Source organism: Oryzias latipes, chromosome 14 (genome assembly GCF_053564925.1).
Source record: "Oryzias latipes strain Hd-rR chromosome 14, Olatipes_Hd-rR_3.1".
In the NCBI taxonomy this organism is placed as follows: domain Eukaryota; kingdom Metazoa; phylum Chordata; class Actinopteri; order Beloniformes; family Adrianichthyidae; genus Oryzias; species Oryzias latipes.
In genome coordinates, this window is record NC_136250.1 from 1,418,509 (window position 1) to 1,433,644 (window position 15,136).

Sequence of the window (15,136 nt, forward strand, 5' to 3'; positions counted from 1 at the left end):
TGTGAGCTCTGTCTCTGCATTTTTGTTTAAATCGGCTCCATTTGCAGATTCCATGTGGTTAATTCCTCTGGTATTCCTGGAGCCTCTCTTGTGCACGCCGCGCTGTCCCTCCGACCCGCTGCCATCCCTCTGCTGCTTGGGTCCGGTCCCCTGCTGCTTTCCCTGCTTGGAGTGTTGACATTGATCCCTCTCTTCTTGATGTCCTGTGCCGCTTCCATCGCGCTGTTATAGCTTTTGACGCCTTCTTTCTAATGAATCCTCAGCCTGGTGTATGGGGTTTGAAACCGGATTCCCTTCTCCTTCAAAACTTTTTTAATGTCAGAGTATGAGCGCCTTTTTTGTACTATTTCTGCTGGGTAGTCATGGTCAAACGGGATTAGCTGGTTGTCCACTCTTATTTTCTTTTGCCAGGCTTTCTTTAGGATTAATTCTTTATTTTGAAAACTCAGAAAATTGACCACTACCTGCCTCGGGGGCTGGCCTGCTTTGGGTTTCATCGGGGGCGTTCTGTGTGCGCGTTGCATCTGAAGATCAAAGTCTGCCGGTATGAGAAACATTTTTTTTTAAACAACTCATTCAGATAGATTAAAACTGAACCCCCTTTAACTTCTTCTGGTAACCCGAAGATTCTGATGTTGTTTCTCCGGGCTCTGGCTTCAGATTCCGTAACTTTGTCTTGCAGAAGTTGAATCTGTTTTTTCATTGTTTTTAGCTCCCTGTTAGCCTCCATGTTGCACTCCTCCAAAGTTGCGATATGTGTCTGGGCTTCAGCTAGGTCTGCTTTTTGACTTTCCAGCGTATTGTGGTGCTATTTGAACTGTCGGTCCATTTCTTGCCTGAGGGAAGATATTTCCTGTTTCAGTTCGTTCTTTGCCCCTCGCAGCTCTGTGTCCAAGTCATGGATCTGAGCGCTGATTTTTGCTAGCCAGTCTAGCATTAGCTTTGTGTCGCTGTGGCCTCGTTGGTTCTCGTTGTCCGAGTTATCTTCACTGGCTGCTTCTTCCATCTCATGCTCGCTATTTTCTGGTTCGGTCGGTTCGTTCACTTCTTTTTTTGTTCTTCTGCTTTTCCACAGTGTGTTTCCTCCACTCAAATCTTCTCTTCTGTTGTTTTTTTTCCCTATTTTGTGGAGTTTTTAATGAACGGAGTGCTGGAGCTTCATATTAAGCGTGTCTCCTCTATGCCGTCATACCGGAAGTCCATAAACAGTGTTTTTACTGTTTCCTGGTTACATTGACTTTAGGCCAATGGACAGATCCATTAATCCAAAGTCATACCCCAGTGAAATACATGGAAGTAAAGTGGGTTCAGGAAGTGTGCTGTATTTCAGCAGTAGTTATTAACTGTATTTATCCACAAGGAAAATTGTACTTAAAGCATTTCTTTATTTGAAAAAAAAAATCAAATTAAACATTTTGTGCAATAATAATAGTTTTATTTTTTTCTTACCATTTTGATCAGTATCTGAATGATGCAGTACTTACTTACATTGGCGTTACTCAAATATAGTCTTTTAAAGCAGAATGCTCGCATCAGAATATTATCAAAACTGGCTGTCTGAAAAACATTGCAGTGCACACGCTTCAAGACCATGTAATGAAAAGCTTGGGTGATACTGCTCCTTATCTTAACCTACACAGTGGTTATACCTCCCAGCAGTTTAAATATAGAAAAACGGATTTGTTGGTATAGCACATTTTTTATCAGTTTGCCTCCTAGCTAAACAACTGTCTTTGACTTCACATAAAAATAAAGCTGCTATTTACAGACAACACCAGGACTCTTCCTCAACATATGGATTTATTGAGACTGTTGTTCTGTTCTGTTGTCTGTTCCCCTGAAGGTGGCATGATCTGAGCCTGGGTTGAGTTCTCAATGTTATAATGGGATTCTATGGGAAAAGATGGCAATGTTGCTTTTATTGAAATTTTTACAAATCAGACACAACTTCTACAAATCAACAATTTTCCTTCACAGAATCCTTGTCAACTGAAAAAATAAATCTACTGTTTTCTGATTTTTTTAAAAACTAAATTTATTGTAGTAGTATTGCTGTGAACCATCATAAAATATTTCAATGGCGACATTTCATGCTTCTTAATATCAGAGAGCCCAATTTTACTCGGGTTTTTTTAAACTACCAAAATATCTTGAAGATAATTAAGAAAACAGAATAATTTATAATCATGCTCCAAGCAGGAGGCAGATGTGCATCTGTGGGATTCCTTTGTTTAGTAAACTCTGATAAGACAAAAAAAAAAGTATATGTGTGAGCTGGGGCTGACTCTTTGAAAGACAGCTTGTGTTTTTCCTGGAAGTCGGCACACACTCAATGCCAGGCTGAGCGAGAAACAGATGACAGAAAGTTAATCCTCTGAAATAATTTGGTCTGCAGTCTCTGAGTTTTTCTATTCTTTCTTTTCATAAAACAGTTCATTTAAATGCCTTTACGCCCTTTTGACAGGTAAATTAACAAGTCTAAATCCTTTTTTGTATTAGGTACAAGTTAGGGGACCATGTTTTGGTCTCCAGTTTAAAGTATTTGCAAAGAAACTCAGTGAAAGACCTTTAGTATGAAATGAGACATCTGGGGGACTGAGGTGCTGAATCAACAGAGCCTAAATATGTGTATGACTTTAGTGGTGGTGAGGGAAGGTGGATGGCATAATTTACAGGAGTTTCCTGTGCACAAACTGACTACTGAAGATGTTGTTCACCTTCTCGGCATATCCCTTCAGGGGTCTGCACAGCAAATCAGCTTTCACTGATCCGCACTTTTGGCTAGTCTGTGCTAATGTCCTTGGCCGTGGAACTGGCCTCTGACGGCTGGCCCCAGGCCATCTCACAGTTCCATCTGGATGAAGCCCATGTGCTACACTATTCAAACATGTAGTTGTAGCGTTAGATAAGCTTTTTCTTCTCTAAGAGTTATGGTACATCGCCTGTCCGTCCTGAGAGAGGATCTGTCCTTCATGTGGACATCCTTGAGGTTTCTTATTTGTTTCCTGGAATGTTTTTTTTTTTTCAAGAGTTTTTCCTTACGGAGAAGCAGTCTAAGGGCAGGGATGCCCAGTTTAGTATAGTTTAGCAATTACCTATAGAGTTTCATACTGTAACTAATTTTATGTTTTGTACAATTATCTGTGTAAAGCCCGTTGAGACAACTGTTAAGTAATACTGGGCTATATAAATAAATAAAATGGTATTGAACTGAATTTAGTTTGTCAGAGATTTTTACGCCGGATGCCCTTCCTGACACGAACTGTGTTTTACCCAGGCTGGGGACTGGCACAAGGAGTGCCAGACCCAGGCCCCTTGTGGCTAAATAGGTAGTGTGAAAGGTGTTGCCCAAGGACCCCCACTGGATTCAGGTTATCGTGGCCCCTTGGAAACAAACCCTGAATTCCCACACACCAGTCCTACCTATACACAGTCAACCGAGCCATCCAGACGCTGCACTGACTGAAGAAGACATCTTCACAATAAAAATTCCCTCAAGAAGTTACTTCAAATCCCCTTTCTGGATAGGGGGGGTTACCTACTGAGGCAAATAAATAAACATGTCAGAAACACAAACGAGATGGAATAAACTCCCAAAAGCCATGCCATACTCTTCCATTCACATTCTCTGTTTTAGGTGCAAAGACATAATTAGAGGTGGCATGAATGTTCTATATTGTTGTGCCGGCAGTTGGTACCTTAAACAACAGAAACTTGTAACCTAGGTTGACATCTGTTATTCCACAGTTTATAACTAAACTATGACAATGAAAAGATGTGAGTCATTTTATAGTTTTCTTTAACCTGTTTGGTGAATTTGAATATTTTAAAGATTGAGTTTTTTTATCTATCTGTCCAGTGGACTAAGGAAAAAGGGGAGAATAAAGTGTTTGTCATGGTGCCGCTGTCAGACTCCTCCCCCTCCCAGCTCTGCTCTGCTACTGACTCACAGCTGTGACCCATAACCTCATCAAGCCTCTGCTCTTCTTAAGGAGACCCAGCTCCAGCAATCATCGCCAGTCCGTTAACCCTGATGGTGCTTAGTCACGTTAAGATTTACGCCTGGCTCACCTTGTCTCGTACCTCGCTAATTGTGTCTTGTCTCCTCTGCCTCAGGTTTAATCTCAAGCCAAGAGAGTCACCAGAGTTTTACACCACCCCGAGCAGCAGCAGACTCACTGTTGCCACACTGACGCCTTGCATCCTCAAGAGCCACAGTTCCTGTGCTCCGCAAGAAACTCCAGCCACGCCACTCTCCAAGACCTCCAGCCTCGCCTCTCTCAAGAGCCTCAGCCACGCTCCTCTGGAACACCAACCACGCTTCACGCCAGGATCACCCACTCAGAACCACAGTCACGTTTGCCCATAGTCCTGCCTGGATCAGCTAAATAAATCTTTATTTACCTACAACTTACCTGCCTCTTCCTTCTGGGTTCCAGCACCTGGGTCCATCTCGTGTTCTGATCATGACAGAACGGACTGGCCCTAACCCCGACCCAGCTGACCCAGAAGGACTCCGCCTGGCAGTCAATCAGCAGGGTATCATGCTGGGACGTCAAGCCGACGCATTGACCCAAATGGCCTCCGCCCAGCAGGATTTATTTCGTCGTCTGGAAAGTATGACACAGACTCTGTTAGAATTAACGGGACAACAATCCAGCTCTGCAGCTCCAGCCCCACTTCCGCCTTCCGGCAACCTGACGGTTTCCGCTTCCGCCTCGACCCCGGAAAACTACCGATTACAACCGGAGCCGTTTCACGGTGACGTCGAAGCATGCGGGGGTTTCTTGTTACAGTGTCAACTGCTATTCCAACAGGCCCCCCGATTCTACCACTCGGATCACAGCAAAATAACACTAATTGTCAATTCCCTCAGGAGTAAAGCGCTACAGTGGGCCCAAGCCTTCCTGGCGGCCAATCCCATCTCTCATCTCCCGTTCGAAAGATTCATCGGTGAGTTCCGACTCGTTTTTGATCAACCTAGAAAGCAGGAAGAAGCCACAAGACGATTGCTGAGCCTCAAGCAACGCAATCGATCTGTCAGCGACCATGTGATAGATTTCCGGATCCTAGCAGTGGAGCCTGGATGGTCTGACCCGGCGCTTAGAGGTATTTTTTACCAGTCCTTAAATGATAACATAAAAGATCACTTGTGTTCTCAGCCCGAAGCTTCATCATTTGAAGAACTGGTTTCCGCTGCGCTACGTTCCGACACCCGCCTCAGAGAACGTCATCATGAACGTAACTCATTACCTCGCAAGCAGCCATCCGCTAATCTGTCTCCATTCACAGTCCATCTTGCTGAGTCTCCCCCACTCAGACCACGCGAACCACCAGTGGAGCCCATGCAGGTCGGCCATTCCAAGCTGTCTGCAGAGGAGCGGCAGAAGCGCAGAGATGAGGGGTTGTGTTTCTACTGCGGAAATCACGGTCATCAGGTTTCCCAGTGTCCGCTCCGTTTAAACTCCCGAACCCCCCGCTAGACGGCAGGCCGCGGGCGGGTAAGTTTATCGCTCCCACCTCCAAGGACTTTTGCTACATCCCTGTCAAGTTATGTTTTAAAACTGTGATTACCAAAACTCATGCTTTGATTGATTCGGGGGCCGAGCAAAGTCTTATTGATCTAGATCTGGTTAAATCACTCTCGTTGCCCATGGAATCCTTAGACACCCCCATAAAAGCTGCCGGTTTGGGGGGTCAGCATCTCTCGTTAATCACCCATCGTACTAAACCCCTTCAGCTCGTTACGTCTGGTAATCACCACGAGTACATTCAATTTTTTGTTACTCACGCTCCGCAAAACCCTGTAGTATTAGGCTACTCCTGGCTTAAAACCCACAATCCTCAATTTGACTGGGTCCACCAACGCGTTATAACCTGGAGTGCTTTCTGCCTTGCTAACTGTCTCCAGTCTGCTATACCCGCTATGTCACCCGCTGACATCGTAGTTGCTGAAAACATTGACCTCACATCTGTGCCCTCCTGTTATCATGATTTCAGAGCGGTCTTTAGCAAATCTAAGGCTAATTCTCTGCCGCCACATAGGCCTTATGATTGCGCCATAGAACTCCTCCAGGGGGCGACCTTGCCCAAAGGCCATCTGTTCAACCTGTCAGGTCCAGAGAAAGCTGCCATGGAGTCTTACATCCATGAAGCTCTTTCGTCCGGTCACATCCGCCCGTTGGTGCAGGTTTTTTCTTTGTTGAGAAAAAGGACAAAACGCTACGACCTTGTATTGATTACCGTGAGCTCAATCAAATCACGATCAAAGACAAATACTCTCTCCCTCTTATTAGTTCTGTGTTCGACTCTGTTCAAGGCGCTCAAATTTTCTCTAAACTCGACTTTCGCAACGCCTACCACTTAGTTCGCATGAAAGAGGGCGACGAATGGAAAACCGCATTTAATACTCCTCTGGGCCATTACGAATACCTGGTCATGCCCTTCGGCCTTACTAACGCCCCTGCGGTTTTCCAGAGACTCGTCAACGACGTCCTCCGGGATTTCATTAACCGGTTCATCTTCGTCTATCTCGACGATATTTTGATTTTCTCTCAGGACCCCATTCAGCATGAAAATCACGTTCGCCTAGTCCTATCCCGTCTCCTTGAAAATCAGCTTTTTGTTAAGGCTGAGAAATGTCTGTTCCATGCCTCCTCTATCCAGTTCCTCGGTTATATTCTCGAGGCAGGAAGCATCCGTCCAGACCCAGCGAAACTCGAAGCCGTCTCTCAGTGGGAACCACCTAAAACTTGCAAAAAGTTACAACAATTTCTTGGTTTTGCCAACTTCTATCGTAGATTCATAAGAAACTACAGTAGTATTGCAGCACCCCTCACTCAATTAACCTCCATCTCCAAACCCTATGAATGGAGTCCTGAGGCCCAGGCCGCTTTTGACACCCTCAAGTCTCTGTTTGTCACGGCTCCTATACTCATTCAACCTGACCCCACGAGACAGTTTATTGTTGAGGTTGATGCTTCAGACACTGGTGTCGGTGCTGTCCTCTCCCAAAGAGAACACACCTCTGGAAAACTCAAACCCTGCGCCTTCTTCTCCCGGAAGCTTTCTCCAGCAGAACGTAACTATGACGTAGGAAATTGGGAGCTGCTGGCCATCAAGTTGGCGCTGGAGGAGTGGCGACATTGGCTGGAGGGAGCTAGCCAACCATTCATTGTGTGGACCGACCATAAAAACCTGGCCTACTTAAGGTCTGCCAAGAGGTTAAATTCCCGTCAAGCTCGGTGGTGCCTTTTCTTTGACAGATTCAATTTTACCATTACCTACAGGCCGGGCAGTCGTAACACCAAGCCTGACGCCCTTTCCCGGAAATTCAGCTCTGACAACTCTCCCGCTACTACCACTATCATTCCCTCTACATGCATCGTGGGGAATCTAACCTGGGACATTGAGAACCGCGTCATGAATGCCCAAGGTGAGGAACCTAACCATGATCCCTGTCCTGACGGTATCCTCTACGTTCCCACCTCTCTCAGATCCGACGTTCTCTCCTGGGGTCACAATTCTCGTATCGCCTGTCATGGAGGAGTTTTCCGTACGCTCAATCTGATCCGGAAGAGGTTTTGCTGGCCCAACATGGTTGAGGGACGTGCGTGAGTACGTTGCCGCATGCACCACTTGTGCCCGATCCAAATCATCCAACTCACCCCCTTCAGGCCTACTTCGCCCATTACCCACTCCTCACAGACCCTAGTCCCACATTGCTGTGGACTTTGTTACCGGTTTACCTCCCTCTCTAGGCAATACAGTTATTTTCACTATTGTCGATCGTTTCTCCAAAGCAGTCCAGTTTATACCTCTTCCCCAGCTCCCTACCGCCACCGAGACTGCAGACCTCCTAGTTAACAGTGTTTTTCGCCACCATGGAATACCCGCTGACATCATCTCTGACAGGGGCCCACAATTCATATCCCAAGTATGGAAGGCTTTCTGTTCGGCTCTGGGCGCCACAGTCAGCCTTACCTCCGGTTACCACCCCCAATCTAATGGCCAAGCGGAACGGGCAAACCAAGAGCTGGAAGCGGCTCTTCGCTGCCTGGCAGCTCAAAATCCTGCTGACTGGGCCAAGTATCTAGTTTGGATTGAATATGCCCATAACTCCCACACTTCATCAGCCACTGGGATCTCCCCATTTGAAGCCTCTCTTGGGTACTCACCACCTCTGTTCCCTTCTCAGGAGCTCGATTTGGCAGTGCCCTCGGTCCAACACCATCTCCAGCGCTGCCGACGTGTGTGGAATCAGACCAGGGCTGCTCTCCTCCGCACCAAGGAGAGCAACTGCCGCGCTGCCAATCGTCACAGGGTGGTGGGACCCACGTATCAGGTTGGACAGAAGGTGTGGCTTTCCTCTAAAAACATTCCTCTACAATCCACTTCTCGCAAGCTGGCTCCCAGGTTCATCGGCCCATACGTCATCGACCGCATCGTCAATCCTTCCTGCGTCCGTCTTCGCCTCCCTGCGGCCCTCAAGGTTCCCCCTACGTTCCACGTTTCTCATCTCAAGCCTGTTCTGGACAGCCCTTTGTGCCCGCCGTCCGTCTCCCCTCCACCCACCAGTATCATCGATGGCGCTCCGGCGTTCACTGTGTCCCGCATCTTGGATATTCGTCGTCGTGGCCGTGGTCACCAGTATGTGGTGGATTGGGGAGGGTACGGTCCTGAGGAACGCTCCTGGGTCTCCCGTTCCCTCATCCTCGACCCTTCCCTCATCACGGACTTCTACCGTGCCCACCCTGATCGGCGTCCGGGACCGCCTGGAGGCGGTCGTTGAGGGGGGGATACTGTCATGGTGCCGCTGTCAGACTCCTCCCCCTCCCAGCTCTGCTCTGCTCCTGACTCACAGCTGTGACCCATCACCTCATCAAGCCTCTGCTCTTCTTAAGGAGACCCAGCTCCAGCAATCATCGCCAGTCCGTTAACCCTGATGGTGCTTAGTCACGTTAAGATTTACGCCTGGCTCATCTTGTCTCGTACCTCGCTAATTGTGTCTTGTCTCCTCTGCCTCAGGTTTAATCTCAAGCCAAGAGAGTCACCAGAGTTTTACACCACCCCGAGCAGCAGCAGACTCACTGTTGCCACACTGACGCCTTGCATCCTCAAGAGCCACAGTTCCTGTGCTCCGCAAGAAACTCCAGCCACGCCACTCTCCAAGACCTCCAGCCTCGCCTCTCTCAAGAGCCTCAGCCACGCAACCCCTCTGGAACACCAACCACGCTTCACGCCAGGATCACCCACTCAGAACCACAGTCACGTTTGCCCATAGTCCTGCCTGGATCAGCTAAATAAATCTTTATTTACCTACAACTTACCTGCCTCTTCCTTCTGGGTTACAGCACCTGGGTCCATCTCGTGTTCTGATCATGACAGTGTTGCCAGTTTGAGGAGTTTGAGAACTGCTTCTCAAAAGAAGTTAACATTATTACTGACACAGTGTTTGTGAGCAGCAATGTGATTTATGAGGTGATATTATAGTATTATAAAAAAGAGTGGGAAAAACTCCAGCTATTACCAGCCTCATATTCCAGAGTTGGACCCTGAGATCACCAGGTGTTTATCTGCACTGCCTCGTCAAAAAAGGTGTGGTTTGACATTCAGCTATGTTTAGTCTCAAAGGGAGGTCAGGATATTTTTCAGGATCCATAGGGACAAGGAAGGCGCTGAATATGACCGCCTAGCGCATAATCCAGACACTACAGTTATAGAGGTCCATACAAGCAGTTATATTCAATAGGCCCGGTATCCCCTGTGCCGAGTAAAAAGTTTAAAAAGTACATCTCTTAATGTTCCATGGCTGCAAAATTTTTTTATCTGCATCCAGAGTTTTTTTTTTTTTCCAATGTTTCTGTTGACATTGATCAGTTTATGTTGATGTTTTTAAGTTTGTTTGTTTAACATAACCGAAATAAATGTTTCTATCAGACTGCTCCATCACCATGGCATCTGGTGTTTGGTACTCCAGGAAACTGGTGGGTGTCCACTACCTGGGAGATATGCCAGAAAAAAATCAGTGAAGAGGTCTGTAAAGTGCTAATAATATGGGTTTGACGATTGATAATGAATTCATTTATCCAGCAACAACTATCTGTCAGGGGCAAGATTTTAATCAAATCAAATCCAATCAACCTATACCGTTAAACATTTGTTTCAAAATAAAAATAATCAATTATAATGGATCTTGGAAAATAGCATTTGAATTATAGTTTCGTTTACTGTAACATGCAAACTGCTTAGCGCCATCACAGCAGACAACACACATGTTGCTGTTGTTCATCTTTCAGTATTTCCCTTCAGGGGTCATCACAGCAAATTAGCTTTCACTGGTTTGCACAGGTGGTTTGGCAGAAAGTTTTACGCCAGATGCCCTTCCTCACATAACTGTATTTTATCTGGGCTGGGAGAGCCAGACTTGGGCCTCCTTGTGGCCACATAGGCAGTAGTGTGAAGGGTCTTGCCCAAGGACACAGCACACTGGATGAAGCTCATCCCGCCTCCTTGGAAGCGAATCCTGATTTCACATGTGCCAGTCCTGCACTTAACCAACTGACCCATACAGCCACTGAACCAAACATGTGACGTCATCAAAAACTGATCATCCATCATTCCAGTCCAATGTGTGGAAACACTTTGAATTTAGCAAAGACATGTGACCATCCAGTGTCACCAAGAGCCGACTTTTTTCACTGTGAGAGTCAAAGAGCCACACCACACATTGACCTGCAAAGACGTACACACACAAACACGCAATTAAAAGCGTATTATTTTCCATAAAACACTCCTCTCCCTACAATACAACAGCAAGTATTGTACATGTGTTTATTTCAAGGAAAGTGTTCACCCTCCATACACTCATCAAATGCAGCTTAGCCAGAGTTAACACAGCAACTACCCTGGAGGTCAGATACCCCCTCCACACACACAGGCACCTCTCTCTCATCTCACACACACCCACACTCTCTATCTCTCTTTTCTCTGCCTCTCTCTGACACACACAACTACTCAGTGACGTGCAGTGAGGTTGATGGCTGATGAGCCACTGACTCCTCTGAAGTCAGATTTATGATGATAAAAACTGAATATTTCACCGTTTATCCAACAGTATTTAACTGATAATTCTTTGTATCTCAACATTCCTCTTTCAATGACCCTCACACCAACAAATACACAAACATCTGGACAGAGTATCCTTCTTCTGTATAAGTAATTCATATTCACAATAAACACATTAAATGCATTACATTTCAGTTGGGTGAAACTTAAATTAGTTTTTATCTTGATTAGAATATTTTGCTTTTTTATGTTTTTTATTTAATATTTAATGACTGACTTTTTGCACAAAATACTTGTGATTGATGAAATGTTAATACATTTCAATGGCTCAGCTTATTTATCAACGTGACAGGAAAACAAGCAATGCGTGGCCGACTAACTGGCTGCGTTATTGACCTGTTCACACCCCTCCCGATCAGATTCAGAACCAGTTCAGTTGAACACAGCCGAATAGCATGGATCTCACTTCTGCTGACAGCCTGGTTTTACTGGTTTTACACCCAAGATTTCCCACTTCCCACGATCCTTAGGGGCTGAAGGCGGGGCTAACCCCCGGGCCAGTTGAAGCCTCTCTGATCAGTTCCTTTACGTGAGTGTCGGTCAGAACGGACAGATGTCTTGATTTCACGTGTTTCAGGGTAATAAACAGAGACTGGCAGACATATATCGAGGAGAACATCGACAGTAGCTTGAGAGCAGCTCTTTTTTCTCTCACAGGGGTATTTCTCCTTTCTCCAAAACTTAACAAAGAGATTTCAGCTCAATCATCTCCGGTTGTCTCGCTGCCTCATCAGTGACAAGCGGGGATCTCTGGCAGTCAGTCTCTGCATTAAAGGATCGCGTATGTGTCGGGAGCAGCAGAGTACATGATTTGAGTGTGGTTTAAGAGGGAAAAAACTATGAAATGAAGCACAGTATATAGAAAATATAATGAGACGCAAAGAGCCGTGCGCTCATTGGCCGAGAGCCGCGTGTTCGCCACTAGAAGGTTCTAAGAATGTTCCCTTTGGATTCTTTGGATGTGGAAAAACAACAGTGGTGAACTTTAGGAAACTAACATGTGAATGGATTTGACATTCATTCTAGTTTACTGGTTTGTTTCATTTCCACTTGATGATCTGGAAGAAATTCAGGAATCCGGAAAACTTCACTGTTCAGGAGCAGGAATTTCTGTCTGAGTCTGACTGCTGGAAGTTTTGGATAAAGCTGTCCTGGATCCATTTTAGCTCAGTGAAACGGATCCAATCGGATCACTCAAAATGAACCAATATTACCATGAATCGGATCGGCAACCACAGATTACGCTATGAATGTATTTTTTGTGAAAATGAATTGTTACACCAGTCCTGTTTAAAATATCCAACCTCTGTTGTGCTCTCGTTATTAACCTGTGTGTTAGTTTATTATTTTTAGTAGATCTGTCATGTACGGTGGCCCAGAAGGGTCACAACACAACACATTAACTTTATACACAACACACTAACTTTACACACAACACATTAACTTTACACACAACACACTAACTTTACACACAACACACTAACTTTACACACAACACACTAACTTTACACACAACACATTAACTTTACACACAACACACTAACTTTACACACAACACACTAACTTTACACACAACACACTAACTTTACACACAACAGATTAACTTTACACACAACACATTAACTTTACACACAACACATTAACTTAACACACAACACATTAACTCACAACACAATAACTCACAACACAACACATTAACTCACAACACAACACATTAACTCATGGCCCAGAAGGGTCACAACACAACACATTAACTTACCTCACAACACATTAACTCACAACGGAAGTAAAGCAGCAATTGAAGTGCTTTTATTCTGAAATTTCTACTGGGCTGAGCAGCTAACTACCTAACAGAAAGTAATGTCACAGTGAGCTGTGGAGGGAGCTGCACGCCCGCTCCTCTCCTCTCCTTTTTTCCGCTCTGTCCTCTCACACAGGCACGTGCAGTCCCCAACACACACGCACACACAGGACGGAGCGGAAAAAAGGAGAGGAGAGGAGCGCGCGTGCAGCGACAGAGGGGGGTGTCAGAGCGGAGGGAGGAGTGTGTGTTCATATTGTGTGTGTCTAGAGGAAGGAGAACCGTAGTAAAGACAAAGTTTCTGGCAACACTGCTGCTAGCTTCTCTTGTAGCAATAACATGCTCCCTCCAGCTGAGTGTCCTTCCTCTTAACCCTATCATTTCTGATCACTTTATGATTACCTTCCAGTTTACATTAGAACATCCTTCTGCGCCAGTGAATAAGAAACAGCTTAGAAGAAGCTTATCTGACCGTTCTGTGTCTGAGTTTAAACTCACAGTTCAACCAGTACTTAGTAACATTCTGAGAAAATACTCTGAGACCAGCTCCCATAGCATCAGTCCTAGTATAAATTTGTTAATGTTTGTTAATGAGATTAGAGCATGACATACGGATCAGAGGATCTGCCCTCCAGTGGTTTAAATCCTATTTATCCGATAGGTACCAGTTTGTTAATGTAAATGGACATTCCTCTCAGTGCACTCAAGTAAGCTACGGAGTCCCACAGGGCTCAGTTCTCTGACCCATCATGTTTATGCTTTATATGCTACCTTTAGGAAACATAATCCGGAAACACAGCATTACTTTTCACTGTTATGCGGATGATACGCAGTTGTATTTATCCAATAAACCTGACCAGAATGACCACACTGCAAAAACACGTTAATTCAAAAATAATGTGTCAAAAAATAAGTACTACAAAGTATAAAAATTATTTGTCCATGCAGCAAGTCATTTTTACTTGACAAGAATTCTTGAAATAAGACAACAAAATCTAGAAACACGAAATTCCACACAAGGGCTTAAAAAGGGTTTAAAAATGGCTTAAAGACTATATAGAATGACTTAAAATTGAATAATATCCATCCCCAAAATAAGTGTTTTTTGCTAGTTCTAAAGAAACGGAAATTAAAATAAGATATTATAAAAAGTTGGCCCGTCTTAATCCTCAAAGCTTAAAACTAGAGCTTAATCTTAAGATTAATATATTTTATCTTTTCAAAACAATAACAATGAATGCCAGTCCAACTTTTTAACTTTTATTGAAGTTTAAAATAACGCTCAAAATTTAACAAAAAAATGTGTGCCTTCTTCTTGCCATCTGAAAATACGTTTCAGCACTTACAGTGTAAACAAAAATAGCATAGCTTTTCTGCATTTCTCTTTGTCCAACAAAATAAAAAAGACATAAAAATGTATGATAATGCCAAAAAATAAAGTGGCATATTGAATGTTTCCAGCAGAATGCTGAAAACAGCCAAAAACAGTTTGACTAGAACAGTCAAAATGGCAAAAGTGAATTACTGCTCAATTCGGCTCCATCCTTCTTGTAAAAACTAGTGGCATCTTTGTTTTGAATGGCATCAAGCTGGTTGCTCCATCGAAGAGGAGCACTGGGGAAGACAAAGTTCGCTTCTCATATTAGATCTCGGGGTTGCCTTGCTAAAATAACAGACAGAATGAATGTTCAGGGTGTGAAAAACAATTAAAAAAAAGCAGTATTTTAATGAACTAATCGAGATTATTGTTATATTATTGTCAAACATTAGAAAATTTTTGACAATAATATTGACTTTGCCAGTGAAAGATACTAAAACAGATTTGTTGTTGTAAATTAAAGAAAATACAATCGAATTGATAATATGTAGAAAAACAACTTTGGATGTCATGAAATTATGTGTCATGGCTAACGTAACGGGCAGACCCAGACGCTGGAACCTGGAGGAAACCTAGGGTTGCGGCTGGAGTCGGAAGTTTTCCGAACCGCCGGAGGACCCGGATGCGGAAGTATCTGAGCCGTTGGTGGATGCACGGGAAGCGGCAGCTGCGGCGTGAGAAAATTGTCCAGTTAATTCATGAAGTTTCTGCGTCATACCATCCAGGCGAAGAAACAGTTCCCCTTGAGCAGCGGTCATTTGGGAGAGAGCTTCAGCTTGGCGTCCGAGCAAAATACCCTGCTGGGTAACGGTGAGTCTCAGGCCTTCCGG

General features: G+C 44.7%; 1 protein-coding gene and 1 long non-coding RNA gene across 2 annotated transcripts in view; one reads left to right on the plus strand and one right to left on the minus strand.

Moving 5' to 3' along the window:
- opcml (opioid binding protein/cell adhesion molecule-like) overlaps positions 1-15,136 on the minus strand; it is a 315,760-nt gene that overhangs the window by 189,733 nt on the left and 110,891 nt on the right. The gene's annotated exons all lie outside the window — the stretch shown is intronic.
- On the plus strand, positions 3,907-4,410 carry LOC144983771 (uncharacterized). The gene is made up of 2 exons (XR_013647578.1): positions 3,907-4,036; positions 4,117-4,410. It is a non-coding gene; the product is annotated as an uncharacterized LOC144983771 (long non-coding RNA).